Source organism: Mustela lutreola, chromosome 6 (genome assembly GCF_030435805.1).
Source record: "Mustela lutreola isolate mMusLut2 chromosome 6, mMusLut2.pri, whole genome shotgun sequence".
Lineage (NCBI taxonomy): Eukaryota > Metazoa > Chordata > Mammalia > Carnivora > Mustelidae > Mustela > Mustela lutreola.
The window spans coordinates 99,818,446-99,843,457 of NC_081295.1; the positions used below are offsets into that span (position 1 = coordinate 99,818,446).

Consider the following 25,012-nt stretch of genomic DNA (forward strand, 5'->3'; position numbering starts at 1 on the left):
CTGCCTCTCTGCCTGCTTGTGATCTCTGTCAGGTAAATAAATACATAAAATCCTAAAAAAAAATTAAAAAGTTACAGAATTACTCTCAGATATTTCTTTTGTGGGACTACAGAGTAAAATATCCACATACTGAATTATTGTCCCTCAAGGGGACGATAGATCAAGGATCTATCACCAAAGTCTTTACTAAGTGCAGCCCCAAATAGGTGAGGACAGTCTCTCAATCCTCGTGGCAAGACTGTCCAAGCTAACTGAGCAGCCTCTGGGCCTGAACGTGAGGCCTATTCAACAGCAAGTAGTGGCTGTGTTTCTTCACTTAGAAGGCTGCAAAAGAAGGTGTCTTTTAAGTCAAGTGCTGTAAGCCAGTTAGCATCCCCAGGGACCTGGGTGAGAATGGTATAGGGATTTGGCACTATGGGATAAATAGGTACAATGGCTTCATTTATTGCCCTTGAATCTTATGCCATTCAATAGTCTCCATTTGCCTTTTAACTGGTAAACTTGGAGTATTATAAGGAGATTGACAAGGCCTTAACATACCATGTTTGAGAAACTTACCAATAAATGATTATAACCCAGCTTTTGCCTCAGGTTTTAAGGGATATATCTATTTTTTTTTTATGACGTATAAAGGTTGGATACTTTAAGGTCATTTTAACTAGTTGGTTTTTAAGAGCCTGTCCTGGGACACTGCAATCCCAGACCTGTGGATTTACTTCCTTCCAAATATTAGAAGGGATAACAGGGCAAGGTTTTAATTCTCCAAGTGTTAAAGAGAAAAGCTATTCTCTTCTTTAGTAAGAGCAAACCTGCTTCCTAGTTTATGTGTTAAGTCTCTTCCAAGGGATGGAGTGGGACAAGATGGAAGGACTAGAAAAACACGAGTCTCCAGCTGACTTCTATATTTACAAGTTAAAGGAACTGGCTGACATTTCATTTTAGTTTCTCCTTCTATGCCAATAATGTTGTGGTTAGAAAGACAAGTAGGGCTGGGGTGGTTGGGGTTAGGCATCCTACTCGTGGTTTCCACTCAGGTTATGATCTTGGGGTCACGAGATCAAACCCTGAGTTGGGTTACATGCCGAATGTAGAGCCTACCTGGGATTCTCTCTCTCCCTCTATACCTCCCTTCTCCACTCACTCTCTCTAAAATAAATAAATAAATAAATAAATGAATGAATGAATGAATGAATGAATGAAAGAAACAAAGAAAGAGAGAGAAAGAAAGATAACTAGGGCCTGAGTGCTGAGTAAAAAACAGAGTAAATGGCTCCTGTACCAATAAGGACATTGACAAACTTACCTTCCACATCCAGGGTAACCTGGGGGGCTCAGTCATCTGGATGTCAAAGGCAGCCGGACCAGCGTTAGGGCCCCATCATGCCAGATCCTCAGGTTCCTGCTCTCAGGCGAAGAAGTGAGTTCCTGTCTTCCTCTCTCTCTGGAGATGAGGACAGTCTCTCTTCCAATGTCCTTCTTCCTTACAGATAGGACATGGCCCCGGTGGAGAGCGTTTTTTGGACATTCCTTGCTCCAATGTCCATTCTGGCCACACCCATAGCATGGGTCTTACCTGGTCCTTCGTCTGATGCCGGCTTTTTCTTTGGCCCCTGGTTAGTCCCTGTTGTGGGGGATCCGCGAAGAGCGGCAGCCAATATTTGAACCTGTATTTTACCCTGCAGCTTAGCTCTTGGGTCCTTTCCCTGTCTTAAAACTTTCTATTATTAAAAACTCCAGTAATGAACTTTAGTACATGCTGGGTGGGGGTTTGAGGACCTAAAGTCACTCTAGTCAATTTTCAGTGGATGTCAGGCTCCAACTGACTTTTATAAAATGCATGCATAATCTAACAGTTCCCTCAGGTGAGATGGAGTCCAGATTTGTATATGTAAGGATGGCTTCCAGCAGAAGACCTTGAAATAGAGCTAGATTTTTATCAGCGCCTTGAATAATTCCATGAATTTTAACAAAGCTTACAGGTTTATCAAATACTTTTTTTCATTCCTCTATTAAGTTATCATTTGGACTCATCTTTCCCCTCCTTGATAATGCCAATGTGGTTGGGTATTTGGGATAGCAACACCTCCCACCAGATAACCATCTCTATCTCTGGCTGCTAGTTCATCAACAACTTCTTGAGCCCCTGCCCAGATAGGGTTCTTTTCCTCAGGGGTACAACAATGAATTCAAACCTAACAGATAATTGCTGAAAACCCTCAATAAATTGAGAAGAGTTCTCAGAATATCATCCTAATTGTTTTATCTGAGCCAAGTCTGCCATGGATAATGGGACATGGACTCTAATCACATCCACTGTCTCCATTAGCAATCTCCCTAACAGAATATAGTCCAGGTTTAGAAGGAGCTCCCAGAAGACAGGGAATTCCACTCCTGGTATGCCCAGCTGGAGCAGAAGGGTCTTGGGGCTTTTAAGGAGGAGGGATAGTAACAGATTCAATGTCTTCTTTGAACTGGCCGGTGATTCCTCCCGGAGCCCAAGTTCTTTGGGAGGAGGGGGCCTATTCAGACAATCATCGTCCAATATGTTGAGGGGCTTCATTAGCTTGTTTAAATAGCGGAACAAATTTTGCAAGGAGCCCTGAGGTCAGAATCTTAATTTAAGGCCATGAAGGCCTGGACATAGGGCACTTCAATCCTCTTGCCTTGTTTCCTGCAGAAGAGATCTAACTGGTATGTAGTACGGAAGTCTGTTGTCCCATTACTGGGCTATTTTTCCCCCTCAACTCCTAAGGAGTACTGAGGCCATGCATTATTGCAAAAGATGATGAGTCCTTTCTTCTTTTAAATCTTGCAATCCAAATCAGTTCCAATGGGTTAAGAGATATCCCAAGGGAGGAAGACACCCCCAAGAGGAAAATTCCATTCCCATAAAAGGAGAAAAGTCCATTATCATAATCCCTCCTGGACTGCTTGATGGCATCCCATTTAGGATTATGTCAAGGGTTCCTAGTGTTCAGAAAGACCAGAGGCATCCCTCAAAAAGCTGTTAAAATACTGACTTATTTACTGGAGGGATGTCAACATCCCTTTGCTTCCGTATTGTTCTTCCCAGGACACAATAGATGCCAGTAGGTGAACCAACAGAGCCTGCCATCTTAACCCTTGGAGATGCTAACAATTTGCAGGAAGAAATACCTAATGTTACAATTTAAATTGTCAGTAGAGGACACGGAGGTAGAATAGTAAAGATGGAAATCCATCATGGTCTAAGTGACATTCCAACACATGTGGTCTTGATAGCTGACTTCCCCAGGAAATGGTCCCTGGCTGGGTTTTAATTCAGTCAGGGCACCTGTTTTAGCCAGCTCTAGGCAGAGGTCTCCTGGGCAGAAGTTGCTAAACCAGAAATGTGGAGGGGATCATATTAGACTAATGAGGAGGAAACCTCCCATGGGAGCCTGAGCATTAGTAACTCATCAAGTTTGCACTGAGGCTCGAAGTCCAAATGAAGGACGACGCAGAATCCCTGTATACAGGAGGCACCAAAAATGATGTGGGGCCATCAATCACAACGCTCAAGAAAGAATTCTTAAGACATTTTTCAGTGCAAAAAGATGATTATAGCACAGGCACAGGACCCGTGGACAGACAGGTTCAGTTGTGATAGTGAAGAGTGGCTGATTATATACTTTAAGTTTGGGGGCATGGTGCATAGAGATGCCGTAAGTCTCTAAAGGGATTTCCACATGTTAAAGAAGAATGACGGGATCTGGAGATCTAACTATTATTGTCAAGATAAGGTGCTTTTAGTCTCCAGCAAAATATTGACATTGAAGCCCCTGGGTGGCTCAGTGGGTTAAGTGTCTGCGTAGAACTCAGGTCATGATCCCAGGGTCCCGAGATCGAGCCCTACATCCCGCTCCCCGCTCAACAGGGAGCCTGCTTCTCTCTGCCCCTCCCCCAACTTGTGCACACTCTCATGTGCTCGTTCGCTCTCAAATAAAATCTTTAAAAAAAATTAACATGAAGGCAGTCATGAGTCCTTGAGGAATGTCATGCTCTGTAACCTTCAGGTATTTATCAGTGGGCTGAAAACTATAAGGAAATTTAATTTTAGTTGCATTTTTCTTGCCTTTGTTCTCCTCATCTGTTATTACAGACAATTTTAAAATTTTTACACATCGATCTCCCTCTATTAAAGTCTGGGTTCCTTGAGGTCTGGGAACATTCCTTTTAAATTCCTGATTCCAAAGCACCTCTGTGCTGTGTACATCAAATGATCCCTAAGTTCCAATCCAAGATGGTAATGCAGGAACATCCTGAACCCACCCCCTCCAGGGACGCACCAAATCTACACCTTTTCATAAAGCAATTCCTCCTGAAGAGGAAGTGATGGCTGACTAAATAACTTCTGCACAAAGAAAAGACCACATCGAGAACAGCATGGGAGATGGAAACACGCTTGTGAAGGAATAACTATCTCCCACACTGCAAAGGTCAGCGAGGAGGAAGGTGCTGAGAGATGGTAAATGGATCTGCTTCCTTTATGGCACGCGCACGCACACACACACACACACACACACACACACACACAAGCTGTGGGGTTGTTTTTAAGATTTTTTTTTTGGGGGGACGCCTGGGTGGCTCAGTTGGTTAAGCAGCTGCCTTCGGCTCAGGTCATGATCCCAGCGTCCTGGGATCGAGTCCCACATCGGGCTCCTTGCTCCGCAGGGAGCCTGCTTCTCCCTCTGACTCTGCCTTCCACTCTGTCTGCCTGTGCTCGCTCTCGCTCGCTCTCTCTCTGACAAATAAATAAATAAAAATCTTTAAAAAAAAAAAAATTTTTTTTTTTTTTTTTTTTTATATTGACACAGAAAGAGAGAGCACAAGCAGGGGGAGCAGCAGGCAGAGTGAGAGGGAGAAGCAGGCTCCCCACTGAGCAGGAAGCCCCATGTGGGACTCAATCCCAGAACCCCAGGATCATGACCTGAGCTGAAGGCAGATGCTTAACCCACTGAGCCACCCAGGTGCCCCCACCCCCCAAAAAGCTGTGTTTTAAAAGGAGAACTAGAATATAAAGGAACCAGCCCTGGAACTCTCTCCGGGTCTGAGAGGGGCATGAGTGCCGTGGTTTATGCTCCCCCCTCACCCTGATGGTGCACATGGGAACAGAGTCCAAGCAGCAAAACCGGCTGGCTGCCTCAGCGAGCCCTGGGCCTTCGCCCACACCAGCCCTGAATGCCCTGGGGCACAGAAAAAAAACTCCAAAAAACAGTGTTTAAAAGAGCAACTAGAAGGTGCCTGGGTGGCTCAGTGGGTTAAACCTCTGCCTTCAGCTCAGGTCACGATCTCAGGGTCCTGGGATCGAGTCCGGCATCGGGCTCTCTGCTCAGTGGGGAGCTTGCTTCCCTTCCTCTCTCTCTGTCTGCCTCTCTACCTACTTGTGATCTCTGTCAAATAAATAAATAAAAGAGCAACTAGAGACACCTGGGTGGTTCAGTTCATGAAGCCCTGTCCCTCTGCCCCTCCCCCTGCTCGTGCTCCCTATCTCTCTCTCAAATAAAGGAATAAAATCTTTAAAAAATCAAAATGAAAATAGAAGAGCAACTAAAACATAAAAGAGCCAGTCATAAACTCCACCAAATGGTGGGGGAACTGCTGGTGAGACCAGACCAGAAGGGCTGGTAAGCACCATGATTTACATTCCCTCTCCACAATGAACAGGAACAAGGCCTGGGTGCCACCGCTGGCTTACTGCCTCAGTGAGCCCTTGGGTCCTAGATGACCCCAGCCCCAGCTGCCCCACCAAGGCAGCCCCAGAACTCCCTGGTCCAGGCTCATTGCAGCTCTGGCTATCACACCAAGGTGCAACGCACCCCAGAACACTCCAGGCCCATACCACTTTGGCTCCAGACAGCCTGCCAAGGCACCTATGGCACAAAGCAATCCAGGACCTTCTGGCTCATGCTTGCCTTGGCTCTAGCTGCCCTACCAAACCTCCCCCTATGCAGAGCACCCCAGGAAGGCCTAGCCAGTGCCTCCCTCAGTTCTAGCTGCCCCACCAAGGCTCTCCCTGTATAGACAACTTGAGGATCCCTGGACTACTCCCTACCAGGGTGTCTGTCCTCAGGACTGGAGGACCTCAGGACAACCTGGCCTTGACTCTAATCACCCCACCACGGCACCCCACACACTGGAATACCTGGAATTCCTCAGCTTGCACCCACTTAACTATAGCTGTCCTGCTAGAAGATAAAGAAGGACACAATAATAGAGGAGAAGACATAACAATTCTAAGTATTTATGCACTCAACTTGGGAGCACCAAATACATAAAACAGTAAATAACATAAAGGAATGAGTCAACAATAATACAACAGAAGACTAACACCCCACTTACCTCAATGAGCAGATCATCTAAAGAGAAAATCGACAAAGAAACAATGGCTTTGAATGACACCCTAGACTAGACAGATTTAACAGCTATAGTCAGAACATTCCATCCTAAAGCAGAATGCACATTCTTTACAAGTGCACATGGAACATTCTCCAGAACAGATTACATATTAGCCCAGAAAACAAGCCTCAACAAATTCCAGAAGATCAAAGTCATCCCGTGCATCTTTTCTAACCACAAGGCTATGAAACTAGAAGTCAAGCACAAGAAAAAATCTGCAAAGACCAGAAAGAGATGAAGGTTAAATAACATGCTACTTACTAAACAATGAATGAGTCAACCAGGGAATAAAAGAAGTAAAGTTCATGGAGATAAGTAGGAAAATACAATGGTCCAAAATCTTTGCAATGCAGCAAAAATGGTTCTAAGAGCAAGGTTATAACAATATAAGCCAGTTACCCTGAAGAAGCAAGAAAAATCTCAAATAAACAACCTAACTTTTATCTAAAGGAGCTAGACAAAGAATAACAAACAAAACACAAAACAAACAGAAGGAAGGAAATAATAAAGATTAGAGGAAAAATAAATGATATAGAAATGAAAAAACTCAACAAGACAGATGAAACCCAGAGCCAGTACTTTGGAAAAATATCAGTAAGACTGATAAACCTCTAACCAAATTCATCAAGAAAAAAAAAAGAGAAAGGACTCAAATAAAATCACAAATGAGAGAAGAGAAATAACAAAACCAACACACAGAAAAACAAGCAATTATAAGAAAATACTATGAAAAAGTAAATGTCAACAAATTGGACAACCTAGACAAAAATAGATAAATTCCTAGAAATATATAAATTACCAGAAATGAAACAGGAAGAAACAGAACATTTGAACAGAATGACAATTAGGAAAGAAATTGAATCAGTAACCAAAAAACTCCCAACATCAACAACACAAGAAATAACAGGTGTTGACAAGATATGGAGAAAAACCAACACTTGTGCACTGTTAGTGGGAATACAAATTGGTATAGCCACTCTGGAAAAGAGTATGGAGTTTCCTCAAAAAGTTAAAAATAGAACCATGATCTAGCAATTGCATAACCAGGTATTTACCCAAAGAATACAAAAGTACGGTAACCTGGGTGGCTCAGTCATTAGGCGTCTGCCTTCGGATCAGGGTCCTGGGATCAAGCCCACATTGGGATCCCTGCTCTGCAGGAAGCCTGCTTCTCCCTCTCCCTCTGCTGTGTTCCCTCTCTCACTGTGTCTCTGTCAAATAAATAAATAAAATCTTAAAAAAAATACAAAAATATTAATTCAAAGGGATATATACACACCCTGGTATGTACAGCAGTGTAATCTACAATTGCCAAATTATGGAAACAGCCCGTATGTCCATAGACTAATGAATGGATAAAGAAGATCTGACATGCACACACACACACACACACACACAAATATTAGTTAGCTATAAACTTAAATCTTGATATCTGGAACAAAATGGATAAAATCTTGATATCTGGAACAGAATGGATGGAGTAGAGAGAATACTAGCTAAGCAAAATAAGTCAGAGAAAGACAAATTCTGTATGATTTCACTCACATGTGGAATTTGACAGAGCAAACAAGCAAAGGGAGAAAGAGACAAACCAATAAACAGACCGTAACTACAGAAAACAAACTGATGGTTACCAAAGGGAGGTAAGTAGGTTAAATAGGTGACAGGGATTAAAAGGTACACTTGTAATGAGCACTGGGTGATATATGGAATTGTTGAATCACTATACTGTGCACATGAAACTAATAGAACACTGTATGTTAACTAATGGGAATTAATATAAAAACTTTGAAAATTTAAAAAAAAAAGAGTTTCCCAAACAAAATATACAGACAGTAGTTTATTACCACTAAACCAGCCTTATAAGAACTGTGAAAGAAGGGGTGCCTGGGTGGCTCAGTGGGTTAAAGCCTCTGCCTTTGGCTCAGGTCATGATCCCAGGGATCATGGGATCGAGCCCCACATCGGGCGCTCTGCTCAGCAGGGAGCCTGCTCCCTCCTCTCTCTCTGCCTGCTTGTGATCTCTGTCAAATAAATAAAATCTTAAAAAAAAAAAAAAAAAGAAAGAAATGTGAAAGAAGGGGCGCCTGGGTGGCTCAGTGGATTAAAGCCTCTGCTTTCAGCTCAGGTTATGATCCCAGGGTTCTAGGATCGAGCCCCGCATGGGGCTCTCTGCTTGGTGGGGAGCCTGCTTCCTCCTCTTTCTCTGCCTGCTCCTCTGTCTACTTGTGATCTCTCTCTGTCAAATAAATATATAAAATCTTAAAAAAAAAAAAAAGAAGAAATGTGAAAGAAACTTCTTTAAGTGGAAAAGAAATGTCCATTAAGACATAAGAGGGGGACCTGGGTGGCTTAGTCAGTTAAGCAGCTGCCTTCCGCTCAGGTCATGATCCCAGGGTCCTGAGATCAAGCCCTGGTTGGGCTCCCTGTTCATCAGGAAGACTGCTTCTCTCTCTCCCTCTGCCTGCCCTCTGCCTACTTATGCTTTCTCTATCTCTCTCTCTCTGTCAAATAAATAAATAAATAAATAACTTCAAAAAAGATCAGAAAAACATGAACAAGAAGATGTAAAATATGATAGCATATATATAAAATTTGGAGAGGAGAGTGAAAAAGGGAAGAGAAAGGGGAAAATTTTTCTTTCCTAATTAATAAATTTTTTTGAATATGTTTGAACTTAAATAACCAACAAATTAATATGAACGGCTATTTACTTAGGATGGTATATATGAACCTCATGGTAATGACAGGCCCAAAACCTATGGTGGATACACAAAAAATAAAGACAAAGCCAAACAAAACACTACAAATAATCACAAAGAGAACAAGAGAAGATATACAAAAACAACCAGAAAACAAATTTTAAAAATGGCGATTACCACATATCAATCAATAATTACTTTAAATGTAAATGGCATAAATACTAAAATGAAAAGAGAGAATGGTGGAATGAACAACAAAAAAAACAATATCCATCTAATATGATGCCTATGAAAAGACTTGTATCAGACCTAAAGACCCATATGGACCGAAAGGGAAAGGATGGAGAAACATTCACCATACAAATGGAAGTGACAAAAAAGCCATAGCAACATTTACATCACGCATAATAGACTTAAAAATAAAAACTATAACAAGAGACAAAGGAGGACATTACATAAAGGAATCAATCCAACAAGAGGATATAACAATTGTAAATATCTACTCACCCAACACTGGAACACCTAAATACATGAAACAAATATTAATGGACATTAAGAGAAAGTGACAGTAAGATGATAATAGTAGGGTACTTTAACACTCTACTTACATCAATGGATCATCCCAACAGCAAATTAATAAGGGAAGAGTGTCTCTGAATGGCACATTGGACCAGATGAACAGATACATACAGAACATCCTATCCAAAACCAACAGAATACACATTCTTTTCAAGTACACATGGAATATTCTCTAGAATAAATCACATAGTAGGCCATAAAATAAGCCTCAGCAAATTTAGAAGACTGAACTCATATGCATCTTTTCTGTCTACAATAGTACGAAACTAGAAATCAATCACAAGAAAAAAAAAAAACTGGGAAAAAACCACAAGCACAAGGAGACTAGACAACATGACACTAAAATTCCAAGGTGTCAGTGAAGCAATCAAAGAAGAAATTTAAAAAAAGATACATGGTGACAAATGAAAATGAAAATGTATAGTCCAAAACCTCTGGGACACAAAGAAAGCAGTTCTGAGAGAAGTATACAGTAATACTGGACTATCTCAAGGAACAAGATAAATCTTAAACAATCTAACCATATGCCTAAAGGTCCTAGGAAAAGAAGAACAAAAAAACATCAAGGTAAGTAGAAGAAAGGAAATAATAAAGATTAGAGCTGAAATAAATGACGTACATACTAAAACAAAAAACAAAAAACAAAAAACAGGGGCGCCTGGGTGGCTCAGTGGGTTAAGCCACTGCCTTCGGCTCAGGTCATGATCTCAGGGTCCTGGGATCGAGTCCCACATCGGGCTCTCTGCTCAGCAGGGAGCCTGCTTCCTCCTCTCTCTCTCTGCCTGCCTCTCTGCCTACTTGTGATCTCTCTCTGTCAAATAAATAAATAAAATCTTAAAAAAAAAAAAACCAAAAAACAAAAAACAAAACAAAACAATAGAAAAGACAAAATTGACCAATCCTTAGCCAGACCAAACAAAAAAGAGAACAGACCCAAAATGAAACAAGATGGGATTGGGAGGAAGACAAACCAGAAGAGACTCTTAATCTCACAAAACAAACTAAGGGTTGCTGGGGCAGTGGTAGGATAGGTTGGGTTATGGACATTGGGGACAGTATGTGCTATGGTGAGTGCTGTGAAGTTTGTAAGCCTGATGATTCACAGACCTGAACCCCTGAGACAAATAAACATTACATGTTAATAAAAATAATTTTTTGAAGAAGAGAACAGACCCAGATAAAAATCAGAAATGAGAGAGGAAAAGTAATAATCGACTCCAGAAAATACAAAGGATTATGAGAATATTATGAAAAATTATATGCCAACAAACTGGACAACCTAGAAAAAATGAATTTAACTCCTAGAAACATACAATCTTCCAAAACTAAACCAAGAATAAAAAATCTGAGTAGACCAACTGCAAGTAACAAAACTGAATCAGTAATCAAAAAACTACCAAAAGGGGCACCTGGGGGGGCTCATTTGTTGAGTGCCTTCAGCTAGGGTCATGATCCCAGGGTCCTGGGATCAAGCCCTGCATCAGGTTCCCCACTAAGTGGGAAGCCTGCTTCTCCATCTGCCCTTCCCCTGCTTGTGTTCTCTCTCTGTGTCTCTCCCTGTCGAATAAATAAATAAAATCTTAAACAAAAGAAGAAACTACCAAAAATAAAGTCCAGGAATAGATGGATTCACAAGTGAATTCTACCAGATATTTACAGAAGAGTTAATACCTATTCTTCTCAAACTATTCAGAGGGGAAAAATAAAAGAGGAAGGAAAGCTCCCAAATACCTTCTACAAGGACATTATTACCCTGATACCAAAACCAAAGACATCAACACAAAAAGCACCCCCCCACACACACACTCATACTACAGACCAATATCTCTGATAGACATAGATACAAAAATCCTCAACAAAATATTAGGAAGGGGCACCTGGGTGGCTCAGTCAGTTAAGCGGCTGCCTTTGGCTCAGGTTCTGATCCCAGCTAGGGTACTGGAATTGAGCCCCACATCAGGTTCCCTGCTCCACAGGAAGCCTGCTTCTCTCTCTCCCACTCCCCCTGTTTGTGTTCCTTCTCTTGCTGTTTCTCTGTCAAATAAATAAATAAAATCTTTTTAAAAAATTAGGAAACCACATATAGCAATACATTAAAAAGATGATTCACCATGATCAGATGGGATTTATTCCTAGAATGCAATATTTGCAAATCAATCAATGACATATACTATATCAACAAAATCAAGAATAAAAACCATATGCTCATCTCAACAGATGCAGAAAAAGTATTTGACAAGATTCAAAATCCATTCACAATAAAAATTCTCCAATAAATGAGATCTGAGGGAACATATCTCAACCTATTAAAGGCCATACATGAAATACCCACAGCTAACATCATCCTCAATGGAGGAAAACTGAGAGCTTTCTCTCTAAGATCAGGAACAAGACAAGGATACCCACTTTCACCATTTTTATTACATAGTACTAGAAGTCCTAGCCACAGCAATCAGATAAGAAAAAGAAGAGACATCCATGTTGGTAAGCTGTCACTACTCAGATGACAGGATACTATACATAGAAAATCCTAAAGATTTCAGCAAATAAGACAAAACAAAACAAAACTACTAGAAGTAATTAAAAAACCTTAATAAAGTGGCAAGATACAAAACTAATGCAGAGAAATCAGTAGCATTTCTATACATTAACAAAATCATAGAGAGAAGTTTAAAACACCATCATTTATAATTGCACCAGAAAGAATAAAATACCTAGGAATAAACTTACCCAAAGATGTGAAAGATCTGTACTCTGAAAACTGTGAAACACTAACGAAAAAAAAATTGAAGACTATACAAACAAATGGAAATATATTCTATGCTCATGGATTGGAAAAATTAATATGGCCAGTGTTTATATTACCCAAAGCAATATACAGATCCAAGGCAATCTCTATCAAAATACAAACATTTCTTGAAAGCTAGAATAAATATTCTGAAAACTGATATGGAACCATAGAAGATTTTGTATAGCCAAAGCACTCCTGAGAAAGAAGGACAAAGCTGGAGGCAGCACAACTCCAGATTTCAAGATATACTACAAAGCTGCAGTAACCAAAACAATATGATATGGCACAAAAATAAGACACAAAGATCAACAGAACAGGACAGAGTCCCAGATATAAACCTACAGATATATGGTAAATTAATCTATGACACAAAAGGCAAGAATATATAATGGGGAACAAACAGTCTTTTCAATAAATAGTACTTGGACAACTGGACAGCTACATGTAAAAAACAAAAAGAAGCTAGACAACTTTCACACCGTATACAAAAATAAACTCAAAATGGATTAGAGACCTAAAACAGAAATACCATACGAGCCAATAATTCCACTATTGGGCTTACCCAGGGAAAATGAGGAACACTTACTCAAAAAGATATACGCAACCTATGTTTATTGCAATATTATTTACAACAGGCAAAACATGAAAGCACCTTGGGGCACCTGGGTGGTTTAGCCAGTTAAGAGTCTGTCTTTGGCTTAGGTCATGATCCTGGAGTTCTGGGATTAAGTGCCACAGCAGGTTCCCTGCTCAGCAGGGAGTCTGCTTCTCCCTGTCCCTCTGTCCCTCCCCCTGCTCCTTCTTTCTCGCTCTCTCATGCTCTCAAATAAATAAGTAAATCTTTAAAAGAAAAAAAAAAGACATGGAAGCAACCTAAGTATCGACCAATAGATGAATAGAAAGGAAAATGTGGTATATATACACAAAGGAATATTACAAAGCCATAAAAAAGGATGAGATTGTGTCATTTGAGTCAACATGGGCAGTCCTAGAGGCTATTATGCTAAGTGAAATAAGTCAGACTGAGAAAGACAAAGATCATGATTCCACCCATATGTAGAATCTAAAAAACAAGATCTACAAAAAGCTAAATAAGAATTATAAATACATGGGTGCCTGGGTGGCTGAGTCAGTTAACTGTCTGCTTTCAGAGCAGGTCATGATTCTGGGGTCCTGGAATGGAGCCCCACACTGGGCTCCCTGCTCAGCGGGAGGCTTGCTTCTCCCTCTTCCCACCCCCTGCTTGTGTTCTCTTTCGCATCTCTCTCAAATAAATAAATAATCTTTTAAAAAGAAAAGAACCATAAATACAGAAAGCAAACAGTTGATAGCCAGGGCAGGAGAGAGGTGGGGGATGGGCAAAATGGGTGAAGGAAGAGGGAGATTCAGATCTTGAGTTATGGAATGAGTAAATCACAGGAATAAAAAGCAGAGCATAAGGAGTACAGTCAATTATAATAGTGATGTAATGGAGCAGACTGTAGCTATAATTGCAATGAACATAACGTATCATAAATTTGTGAAATAACTAAGTTGTACACCTGAAACTAATGTAACATTTGTTTCAACCAAAAAAAAAAAAAAACCCCAAATTTAAAAAAGCTGATATACCAATACTAAGATCAGACAAAATGACTTTAAAACAAAGATAGTAGCAAGAGACAAAGAAGGACACTGCATTATGATAAAGGAATTAATCTGACAAAAGAATACAGATTATTATGTACCCAGCATTGGAGCACCTAAATACATAAAGCAAATACTAGCAGCCATAAAGAGAGAAACTGACAGTAATACAATAATAGGGGACTTTAACGTTCCACTTACTTCAATGGATAGATCGCCCAGGCAGAAAATCAACAAGGAAACAGTGTCTTTGAATGGACACAGTAGACCAGATGGACTTAACAGATATATACACAACTTTCCCTCCAAAATCAACAGAATACACATTCTTTGTAAGTATTCATGGAACATTCACTGGGAGAGGTCATATATTAGGCCACAAAACAAGTCTCAATAAATTTAAGAAGACTGAAATCCTATCATGCATCTTTTTCTAACCACAGCTGTATGAATCAAAAGAAAACATTCACCAGAAAAGAAACCACAAACATGTGGAGCCCAAAAAGCATGCTACTGAACAGCCAATGGGCAATAAAGAAATCAAAGAAGAAATTTTAAAATACCCAATGAAAAGTGAAGATGAAAACATAATGGTCCAAAATCTTTGGGACACAGTGAAAGCAGTTCTAAGAGGAAAATTTATTGCAAACACAAGCCTATCTCAAGAAACAAGAAAAATCTCAAATAAACAATTTAACCTTACACCTAAAGGACTAGGAAAGGGAGTACAAACAAAGCCCAAGGTTAGTAGAAGGAAGGAAATAATAAAGATCAGAGCAGAAATAAAGACTAAAAACAAACAAAGAAACAAAAGCTGAAAACATAGAAAAGATCAATGAAACTAAGAACTGGTTCTTTGAAAAATAAACTAAAATTTAAGTCAGACCTTTAGCCTGACTCAAGGGAAAAAAAGGGGCGGGGGAGGACACAAAATCTGACATGAAACAGGGAAAGTGGCAGCAACACCATAGAAATTCAAGGGATTACAGAGACTACTCTGAAAAACAATATGCCAACAAACTGAACAACTAGAAGAAATGGATAAATTCCTAGAAACATAATCTTCTATAATTCTAAATCAGGAAGAAATAAAAATTCAGAACAGACTGATTCCTAGTAATGAGACTGAATTGGTTACCAAAAGCTCCCAACAAACAAAAGTCTGGGACCAGATGTATCCATAGGTGAATTTTACCAAACATTTAAAGGAGAGTGAATACCTATTCTCTTCAAACTATTGTGAGAGAGGATGGAAGAAAAACAGAAGGAAAGCTTCTAAATGGATTCTACGAGGCCAACATTACCCTGACACCAAATCCAGACTAAGACACTAAAAAAGAGTGAAAATCATAGGCCAATAATGCTGATGTATATAGATGCAAAAATCCTCAGCAAAATATTAGCAAACCACATTCAACAATACATTAAAAATATCTTTCACAATGATCAACTGGGATGTATTCTAGGCATGCAAAGATAGCTGAATATTCACAAAATCAATCAACATGCTACACCACAGCAACAAAACCAAGGATGAAAATCCTAGGATCATCTCAATAGATGCAGAAAAAGAATATAACAAAATTCGCTTCTGTTCATCATAAAAATTCTCAACAGAGTAAGTTTAGAGGGAACACACCTCAACATAATAAAGGCCACATATAACAAACCCACAGCTAACATCATACTCAACAGTGAAAACTGAGAGCTTTTCCTCTAAGACCAGGAACAAGACAAGGATTTTCACTCTCACTACTTTCACCCATGGCAATCAGACAAGAAAAAGAAATGAGGCATCCAAATTGGCAAGGAAGAAGTAGAACCGTCACTATTTGCAGATGACACAATACTATACATAGAAAACTATCAGAATGAATGAATTCAGTAACTTGCAGGATATAAAATGAATACACAGAAATTGGCTGTGTTTTCATACTCTAATAATGAAGTAGCAGAAGCAGAATTTATGAAAACAATTTCATTTACAATTATACCCCAAAGAATAAAATATCTAGGAATAAATTTAACCAAGGAGGTAAAAGACCTGTATTCTGAAAACCATAAAGTCCTGGTGAAAGAAACTGAAGATGATACAAACAAATGGAAAGACAGCCCATGCTAATGGATTGGAAGAGTTAATATCGTCAGAGTGTTCGTAGCAGCCAAAGCAATCTACCGATTCAATGCAATCCCAATCAAAATACCAAGGGCATTTTTCACAGAACCAAAGCAAACAGTCCTAAAATTCATATGGAATCACCAAAGACCCCAAATAGCCAAAGCGATCTTGAGAAAGAAGAACAAAGCTTAAAGTTTCACAACTCCAGATTTCAAGATATACTACAAAGCTGTAGTGATCAAAACAATATTGAGCCAGCACAAAAGGAGACACACAGACCAGTGAAACAGAACACAGAGCCCAGGAAAAAAAATGGTTTAATGGTCAATGAATCTACAAGAAAGGAGGCAAGAATATACAATGGGGGAAAAGACAGTCTTTTCAATAAATGGTGCTGGGAAAACTGAATAGCTACATGCAAAAGAATGAACCTGGACCACTTTCTCACAGCACACACAAAAATAAACTCAAAACTCATTAAAAACCTCAATGTGAGACATGAAACCATAAAAATCTTAGAAGAAAATAGGCAGTAATTTCTTTGATATTAGCTTTAGCAGTATTTTTCTAGATACGTCTCCTCAGACAAGGGGACCGAAAGCAAAAATAAACTACTGAAATTGCATTAAACTAAAAAGCTTTTGCACAGCAAAGGAATCCATCAATAAAACCAAAAGGCAACCCACTGAGTGGGACAAGAGCTATGCAAATGGTATATCCAGTAAGAGGTTCATATCCAAAATATACAAAAAAACTTCTATAACTCAGTACCAAAAAACCAAATCATCCAATTAGACAATGAGCAGAGGACCTAAACAGAAATTTCCCCAAAGAAGACATACAAATGGCCAACAGACATAAGAAAACATGCTCAACATCACTCATCAGGGAAAAGCAAATCAGAACTACCACGGGATATCACTTTACACCATTCAGAATGGCTAGAATCAAAAGGATGAGAAATAACAAGTGTTGATGAGGATATGGAGAAAAAGGAACACTTGTGTACTTTTCGTGGGAATGTAAATTGGCACTGCCACTGTGGAAAACAGTATGGAGTTTTATCAAAAAATTAAAGCTCAAAAATCTAAGATTCCACCACTGGGCATTTACCCAAAGAAAACAAAAACACAAATTCAAAAAGATACATGCACCTCTGTGTTTACTGTAGTATTATCTACAGTAGCCAAGATACGGAACCAACCCAAGTGTCTGTTGATTTATGAATGCATAAAGAAATGGTGTGTATACACACAAGTGGAATACTACTCAGTCATGAAAAAGAATGGGCTCTTGCCATGTGCAACAACATGGATGAATTGGAAGGTTATTAAGCTAAGTGAAACAAGTCAAACAGAGAAAAACAAACACCTTATGATTTCACTTATATGTGGAATCTAAAAAAAAACCCCAAATATATAAACAAACAAAAGGCCGGAAAAAAACCTAAAAATTACAGAGAATAGACGGATGGTTGTCAGAGGAGAAGTGGTAGGGGGATGTGCAAAGAGGGTGAAAGGCAGTGTGACGTATAGGTTTCCAGCTATGGAATGTCATGGGCATAAAATGTACAGCACGGGAAAGATACACAACGGTATTCTAATAATACTGTATGGTGACAGACGGTAACTATTCTTGTGGTGAGCACAGCATAACACATAGACTTGCAAAAATCACCTATGTTGCACCCTGGAAACTAGTGTGAAATTGTATACCAACTATACTTCAATTAAAATAATAACAATAATCCCTAGTGAGCACTGGGCACATTCTATGGGCTTTTGATATTTTTGTTTATTGACACAAACAAACAAAAAAATGAAAGCATACCTTTGCCACTAGGTGACACTCTTGTCCCACCATTATTTTTGCTTTTATTTGTAGTCAAGTCTATGGGGAGCCATTTCTCACATTGACAAGAAAACAGAGCACTCCCAAATCCTGCAGATTGGCCTTCCAAGCTGCAAATGACAGGATCTAGGAATTAAGGTGTGCATCCAAACATGAAATGCCATCTTGATGTCAGAGCTCTGACTCCTGCCATGCGGAAGTCCCCAGTATGTCAGCCAAAGGAATCCCAGTTGTTTTGGCCCATTTTTATCTGGCCAGTTTATCTTGGCTGTTTGAGGAAACAGAATATCCTATTTTGGAAGAATAGGAGAGGGATCCTGGGATGAATCATCTGGGGAAGCGGTAAGGGGAAGAAAGATAGGAAGGGGTAGAAGAGAGGCCAAGCTGTCCCCGTTTCACAGGCAAATAGCTCAGTTTGGGACTACTTGGTATTTGGAGGCCCCCAGCGTCGCCTCCCATAGTCTATACCGCGGGACGCAAGGTTTGGCTCTTCGCTATTAAATCCACTCAAGGCTCCCTGATCTCTACCTTGTTCTTGAGACTGCAGGAGACATTTGGTCGTGGAACGGAGATTCACAAAAGCGCGCAGGACCGCTCAAAGAATGGCGTACGCACGCACGCACGCGCAGCCATGCACGCCCAGCCGACTGAAGGTGGATGGGGTGGAAATGTCCTCAGTGGCCTCCACTTCTCTCTCACAAAATGGAAGTCTGTGTAGACTAACCTTTCGTCAAACACAGGAAATCCATCCATTTTATTGCGTGGAGGCCAAAGGAGCAGTAAGTTGACGCCTGCTGCATAAGCGAGGTGACCCTATCGTCCCTTTGTTGGCAAAATCAGAGTATTTTTTAGTGGAAAGAGGAGTGTGTTTTCTCATCTCACTGAGAACTGAGACAACAAGCACAAACTGGGCCTGTTAAACTGGACGAACTGGGATGAATGGTGACTCTAAATACAAGGCCACTGCCCTACAAACAGCTTTTAATCAGATTTAACTTGGAATCTAAGTTATTTGTCCTGGTCTGGCTATTTCTCTTGCTCCTGACAGCAAAGAAGAAAATGGCTTTGGTCCTTCTTCGGTGGGTGTAGACTGACTCCCGGGGGACGCTGCTCATTGCCCTTGGAAGGCTCGCCGTCGACTACCGTCAGCCAGTAGGGCCTGGTGCCAGCAATCACCAACAGCAAGAAAGTGTGCATCAGTATGCCAGTTCCTCCTTCCCTCCCCTCTGTTCCCTAGTGCAGTCTGATTTTCTGCTATATGGCTAGTTGCTGCAGGCCTGAACTCACAATCCCAGATTGATGTGGTCTGTTGATGAGTGATACCTTCCCCTTGCCTCATGACTCACACTCCCTTGAGCTGTAAAGTAGAGCTAAGTTCCCCCTCCTGCCTTGATCCTTCTTCATTCCCATCTGTGAGGCACCTCCATGTGGTACAAAGACCACAAATTCGATCAAAGGACATGAGCTCAGAGCCTGACACATAGTAAATGGTCAATAAATGCAAGATGATTGCAAGTTTGACCATCGTAGGAACCCTCGCAGTGGAGGGGGAGGTTTGTGATCTTCTCTACTATCAGGGTGTGAGAGGAGGAGTTCCTTGCCTGTGTGCCCCCAATTCAAGCCTACTGTGGAAGAGGGGAGTACCATTCAGAGCACGTGATTAACACTGGGGCTTCTATAGATCTAGAGGCTGTCATCTGTACATCTTTCAAACCTTAAACATGATTCCTTTGGATCCTTTTGGATCCTTTGGAACTGAACAGGAGAGAAAGGACCTTCTTCCCCCAAACAGGAAGGAGTAATGCCTTCCCCTAACTCAGAACTTGAAGGGAGAAGAAAGTAGCAGAAAACAGTAAGACAACCCTGGACTTGGGAGTTAGAGACAGCTTTGGCTGTGAACTTCCACAGTTACTAGCACTAGTTATCTCACTTACCCCCTGGAGCCTTACTGTAAACTAGGGATGATGATGACCAGCTACCTGCAGGGTAGCTGTGATAACAAAAGACTACAGATGCTAAGCCCCAGCTCCTAAACAGCTCTCTATCTATGGAAACTATTACTGCAAGGGATTCTCTAAAAGAACAGTACCACTCAGGTGGCTGGAGAAGATAGCTCCTAAAGTAGGAGCTCCCAGAAAGAAGACTGTAAAATCATGAATAATCTTGGTCATCTGGGTGGCTCAGTCAGTAAAGCATCTGCCTTCAGCTCAGGTCATGATCCCAGGGTTCTGGGATCAAGTCCCACATTGGGCTCCTTGCTCAGTGGGGAGTCTGCTTCTCCCTCTGCCTCTGCTCCTCTCCTTCCCCTCCACTCTGCTCCCTACTTGTGCTCTCTTGCAACTGAAACAATTAAAAAAAAAAAACAAAAAACAAGAACAGGCTTCTCTCCTACTGAGACCATCATTAAGCAGACTTCTCTGAGTGTGAGGAGAGCTGCCCACGTGGCTACCATGTTGCTTGGACCCTTAGGGTCAGCTACCATGGAGGAAGCACGCCACAGCCCTCGCCCTAATCCTTCTGGGACAGGCAATAATACTTTGCCTTTTTGTCCTCCATTTTCCAAGGACACAGCCCCCTGGAAAGCACCTGTGAACTTTCCAAACTTTTTGGCAAACGTTACTGAAAAGAAAAGACAACAGAGTCTGGCTTAGTTTGAAAAGATGTAGGTTCTAGACTTGCAACTTTCCTGTATTATTTCTTAGGAAATGTTGGTTTCAAAACTTATTTTTTTCCTGATTATAGAATGAATATACACATTTTGGAAAACAGAGAGAGGCGTGAAGAAGAAAGTAGCATTTATCCATAAAGCTGCTACCAGAGAGAACCACTGTTTGCACATGCCGGCCTCACGTCTGCCATTCAGTAATAAGTACCCGGGTCACCCTTGTCTGTATGTGCTGTGGGACACAGGTATGCTGGGAAGATGTTCCTACTGTCTCCTTGCCAGTTTTTCACCCGGCAGGGTTTGGTATGGGGAGGGTGAGGGGTACTAATTGTGGTTATCACAGTGGTGAGAAATGGGGTGATGAAAGGTGTGAGTATAGTGTGAGCTTAATGCTTTTCAACTCTAGATGTGGTAACACTAACTGTTGGCCTGGGGAATAATTTGGTGAAGATTATCCTGATGTTTCCGGGTAGGTAGTTAGGGGTTTCACCACCTAGAACCACAGTCCCTCACGTTTGAGAAACATCCTCTTTCAAAGCCTTGCTTTCTCATTTGTACAGTGGGGAGAACCTCTGTTTATACCAGATAAAGTGTGTCAAATTCCCTGAAAACTAGAAATGAAAATTATTTCAAAGCCTACTTATTGAAGTTCCTGTGGCCGAGGCCTTTACACCTTAACCATGGGTTCTATCCTCTGCCAGACCAAGGTAGGCAGCGACCATCTGGTTTACGTTGATGGGTAGGGATGATGGGGAAATACAGAAGGAGAAGAGCTCTGGGTCAATCAGAGGCTGCCCTGAGATTAGCTCTATATCCTGATCACTGAAATAGTCCCTGGAATTCTCTCCTCAGCTCTGGGAAGACATGGTCAAGGGGACATTGCTGGAATGGGACAGACACCTCCAAAAAACAGGAGGTATACTAACCAGGAAATGAGCGGTTTTACAGAAAGACTCCCCCTGTGCCATTGGTGGCTACTCAGAATTGAAACTACCTTCACGGGATGCCTGGGTGACTCAGTGGGTTTAAGCATCTGCCTTCAGCTCACGTCATGATTCCAAGGTCCTGGGATCGAGCCCTACAACAGGCTCCCTGCCCAGTGGGAAATCTGCTTCTCCCCCTCCCTCTGCCCCTCATCCTGCTCAAGCTCTCATTCTTTCTTGCTCTCTCAAATAAATAAAGCCGATGGGGGGGAAAAAAAAACCATCCCAGTTTAGTCATCCCAGTTATTGCCTGTCATAAAGGCCTGAGTTGGGGTTGGTCCTATGCGTGGGCAGAGGAACCAATCAGACTTGGTGCACTCAGGGGACTGGCTTGAGGGGTGACTGCCTTTCAGTGAGGAACAGAGAAGCAGGGTTGTCTCTCACTCATCAGCCACGTGGATTTGAACCCATTCCTCCCAGTCTTGTCTCCCACTGGGGTTTTCAGACTTCTACTGTTGACACTTATGGCGGGATCATTCTTCCCTGTGTGTGGGAGGGGTAAGTTCCTGCCCATGTAGGCTATTTAGCAATATCTGTTGGCCCTACCCAGTAGGTGCCAGTAGCAATCCCCCTCCCAGTTGACAGCCAAAAATTTCCTCAGACATTGCTAAATATTTCCTGAGGGAAAATTACCCCTGTTGTCACCTCACTGAGAACCACTTGAGTTATCCTGAAGGAGAGAGAACTAAGTAGAAGTCTTGAGCAGTAGTTAGAGAGGTGGCTTCAGGGACAGTCTCTTTCTGAGGGGGTGGAGGGTCACACTCACTCCACATCAAGGCCCAGCTAAAACTCAGCTCACATATCCTTAAATATATTACTTTAGGTTTGACCTTTGACTCGGGTTACAGTTCCTTCACTGTTGATCCCACCCAAACACTCAAGACTCTGAAACCTCTCTGTGCCCTGTTTTCCTTGGTTCTAGGAGAGTTTCCTGCATCTCTGGAGGGTAGGAATGGGATGTGAATCTTTCTGAGCTAAAATCAAGGTGTCTGCTGGATGGTGTTCCTTTTTGGAAGTTCTAGGGGAGAATCTATCTCCTTGCTTCTCCCAGTTTCTAGGGGCCATCCCCACTTCTTCGTTCAAGGTCCCCTTCCTCCTTTTTCCAAGCAGGTGACAGGCATCTTCCTTAGCCACGCCTCCCTCGCTCTTGATCCACAGCTAGCAGAGTTTCTCAGCTTTTAAGGAGCCCTGGGATTAGATTGGGCCATCTGAATAACCCAGGCTAGTCTCCCCATCTCAAAATCCTTCCTTTAATCCCATCAGTTACAGGCCGTGTACTGTTTTGTCACAGGTCCTAGGCATCAGGGGCCTTGTTCCACTCACCACAGCTGTGCCAACTGCCTAGCCTCTACAAACATCAGTCCAGCTCTGTGTCTGCATTCTGAGGGGTGCAGGCTGTGAGTTCAGGGGTTTCGGAAGGGGCTTCACTAGGTGCTTATCACAGTCGGCCCAATACCAGCTTATTTAGCACCAATGATTATACCAGGCAGCAAGGAGTCTGCCTTGAGGCTTTTCACCAGCCTCCTCCAGTCTCCTTGCTCTGGCTGTGCCAGAAATACAAGCCTCCAGGCCTGACTGCCCAAGAAAAGGGCATAAGCTAGCGCAAGTGCCATCATCAACTCCCTCTCTCCACCACCCATCATGGCCCAGAAAGCTCTGTGCCAACCAACAGAGCCTCCTGTTGGCCAACACTGTGCAGAGAGGATGTACCAGTACTCCAGCCACATCTGTGCGAGTCTCCCCGATGCCCCTGCTATTCTCTGCTCAGCATAAGACACCCAGGGCCGGGAACAGGCTTCTGAAAAGTGTGGAGAACCAGGAGAGAGCACACAGTGGCTCAGTGAATCCTTGTAGCATCCCTGCGAAGTAGGCACTGCCACCACTTCTTACACCCAAGGAAACTGAGGCAACAGTATTTTGTGACTTGCCATGGAGTGGGAGCCATGGGATTCTCGGCCAGGCAGGCGGGCTCCAAGCCAGTGCCCAGCCCCCAAGGCTACCATACCTCATCCTTCAGGAGACCATCATGCTCTGCTGGGAGTGGGAGAGTGGTCTCCTACCTAAATATAGTTGCAATTTTTAAAAAAGCACAGAGAGGCACACCTGGGTGGCTCAGTTGTTAAGCATCTGCCTTCAGCTCAGGTCATGATCCTAGGGTCCTGGGATCCAGTCCCGCATCAGGATCCCTGCTCCCTGCCCAGTGGGGAGTCTGCTTCCCCCTCTGCTTCTTACCCTGCTCATGCTGTTTCACTCTCTCTCGAATAAGTAAATATAAAAATAAAAGAGCACAGTGAGAGGCATTCACTCTGGCAGTGCATATGTTCAAATTGGAATGATAGATTTTCACAAGCCCTGCATGAGAATGACACTCAAATTCGTGAAGCATTCCTTTTTTTTTTTTTTTTAAAGATAAATGCTGAGAGGAGTCCCTTATGCAACACAAAAATGCGTGCCTCACCAGCAGATGAGGCTTCAGGTTGGAAGCCCAAAGGCAAAGGTTTGTTCGGGTTCTTCTCTTTCCTGGCTAAGCAGCTTTAGGCAAATACCCCCCACCTCGGAGCTTCAGCCTCTTCACCCACAGAACAGGGCAGACGGTATTAACCCTGTGCTCATGCGTGTGGCAGATCAAAGGAGATAAGCGAGGTGAAATGATCTGGTGTAAATTATGGTTTGAGCATGGACTTCACACTGACTGAGAGGGAATTTGGGACTGAGACCTTACCAGCCCCCACATCAAACCACCAGGCAGCACCTGTTCCTTCGGCACAGAACACCAGCTTTCTTTTCATGCCCCGCTACCACTGAGGCGCTTGCTGGAACTTCTGCCAACTGTCTCTGGCGGGCATGCTGCCTCCATTCCTGCCCCTGCCCCACCCAAATGCTGCACCCTCCCCCACTAGCCTTACTCATTAACTGTTAACCCCAAACTGCAACCTTCTATGGCCTGGGTCTGGAGGGTGCCACAGATGAGCTGAGCTAGGTGGGACGGGTATGCAGACACGCCTGCTGCACTCTATGGAGCTCTCTGAAAGGGACTCAGCTATTCCACTCCTGCAGATTGTCTCTGTGAGGCCAGATTGTCCTGTGGTTAAGAAGCTGGAGCACTGGACTCTCTGCTCAGTGGGGAGCCTGCTTCCCCCTCTCCTTCTGCCTCTGCTCCTGTGTGCTCTCTCTCTCGCTCACCCTGTTTCTCAAACAAATAAAATCTTTTGAAAGAGCAGGGGGATGGTTGTGTGGCTCAGTCGGTTAAAGAGAACCTGGAAATCTGGGTAGAATGTG

The 25,012-nt window shown here is 42.2% G+C and overlaps 1 long non-coding RNA gene and 1 pseudogene across 2 annotated transcripts in view; one reads left to right on the top strand and one right to left on the bottom strand.

Moving 5' to 3' along the window:
• Positions 1-6,455, bottom strand: part of LOC131834104 (uncharacterized) — a 28,567-nt gene extending 22,112 nt beyond the window's left edge. For both annotated transcript variants that reach the window (XR_009354750.1, XR_009354749.1), the window contains exon 1: positions 6,361-6,455. This is a non-coding gene — a long non-coding RNA (uncharacterized LOC131834104). The remainder of the gene's footprint in view (positions 1-6,360) is intronic.
• Positions 6,456-24,030: 17,575 nt separating this feature from the next.
• LOC131834964 (U6 spliceosomal RNA) lies at positions 24,031-24,130 on the top strand (annotated as a pseudogene).
• The last annotated feature ends 882 nt before the right edge of the window (positions 24,131-25,012 follow it).